The sequence below is a fragment of the Epinephelus moara genome, unplaced genomic scaffold (assembly GCF_006386435.1).
Source record: "Epinephelus moara isolate mb unplaced genomic scaffold, YSFRI_EMoa_1.0 scaffold1458, whole genome shotgun sequence".
Taxonomy (NCBI): Eukaryota; Metazoa; Chordata; class Actinopteri; order Perciformes; family Serranidae; genus Epinephelus; species Epinephelus moara.
Window position 1 is genome coordinate 1993 of NW_026078948.1, and position 1532 is coordinate 3524.

A 1532-nucleotide genomic window follows, 5' to 3' on the forward strand; every position below is an offset into this window, starting at 1 on the left:
AATAACACTGAACAGACTCTTTTAACAGGTGTGAAGTGTGAACAGTTGACACAGCCAGCCTCTGTGACTGTGCAGCCAGGTCAACGTCTGACCATCACCTGTCAGGTCTCTTATTCTGTTAGTGGCTACTGGACAGCTTGGATCAGACAGCCTGCAGGGAAAGGACTGGAGTGGATTGGATATAGCTGTGTTGGATACACAACATATTACAAAGATTCACTGAAGAACGAGTTCAGTATCAGCTTAGACTCTTCCAGCAACACAGCGACTCTAAACGGCAGCCTGAAGACACTTCTGTGTATTACTGTGCCAGAGAGCCACAGTGACACAAAGCATCAGTAGACCTGAACAAAAACCCCTCAGTGCCTGAACACTTGTAACATGAAGCCACCAGAGGAGGAGCCCTCAGACCACGAATGATTTCAACACCAGCTCACTGTTACAGTACAGAGAGAGAAACAGTTACAGAGGCAGCTGGTTTGTCGACAGAGATGTGATTCAACCACACACACATGTTCTATATGTTAACATTCACAAAGACTGACTGAATTGATAANAGCCCTCAGACCACTAATGATTTCAACACCAGCTCACTGTTACAGTACAGAGAGAAACAGTTACAGAGGCAGCTGGTTTGTCCACAGAGATGTGATTCAACCACACACACATGTTCTATATGTTAACATTCACAAAGACTGACTGAATTGATAAAAATGCACTGTACTTACATAATTTCTTAGCAACTTTGTTTTACTGTTAACTTAAACAGAAGCTACATCTCTTCATAAAAGCACAAAAATTTTCAAAGGCTCGGCTAGATGGGGGGGCACTGAAAACTGAAGGGGAATGACCCTGCATGTTTCAAACACAGACGACAGCACTACCATCAAACTACAAGGATCAGCTCTTTCTTCATCTCCCCACACCACATATTTTCCATGATATCATTATTTCTTCTCTGCAACTTCACATGTGCCATTCAGACAATCTTTCTTCCTATTTATGAAATACTGCTCCTGTCTCTGGGTGTAATGTTGTACTCCACAAGACACTTTAATATAAACACAGAAAAAACAATATGATGAAAGATACAACTAAGTGCAACTATAACAGAGAGCCAGTTGAGGAGCCACTCCCTCTCCATGATATCCTGATGCAAATCTTCAGTGTGTGCAGTGTACTTCTGTCCTGCTGACTGCTCTTGTACTTTGTGTGGAGCATCAGAGGTCACATCTCCAGCCTCAGGATGATGAACACACTCACTCTTCTGCTGGTTGCTCTCTCTCTGCCCTGTGAGTTCTCCTGCTTCTTGCTGCTTCATCTTTTATCAGACAACATGGACTGATGGTCAGTCAGTGATAGCAGAAAACTTCCCAGGTGACTGTCTCACTTTCTTCTGTGGTTCCTCTCTCCTTTCATCTCCTCAGGTTGTACAGGTCAGAGTATGGAGTCCATTCCTTCCAGTTCAGTAGTGAAAAAGCCTGGTGAGACTCTCAGTCTCTCCTGCAGGGGATCTGGCTTCACATTTAGCT

General features: G+C 43.8%; 1 long non-coding RNA gene across 1 annotated transcript in view; it reads left to right on the forward strand.

The window, feature by feature from the left end:
- The window catches only part of LOC126387009 (uncharacterized), a 1847-nt gene extending 1667 nt beyond the window's left edge, over positions 1-180 (forward strand). The window contains exon 2 of the long non-coding RNA XR_007569581.1: positions 29-180. This is a non-coding gene — a long non-coding RNA (uncharacterized LOC126387009). The remainder of the gene's footprint in view (positions 1-28) is intronic.
- The last annotated feature ends 1352 nt before the right edge of the window (positions 181-1532 follow it).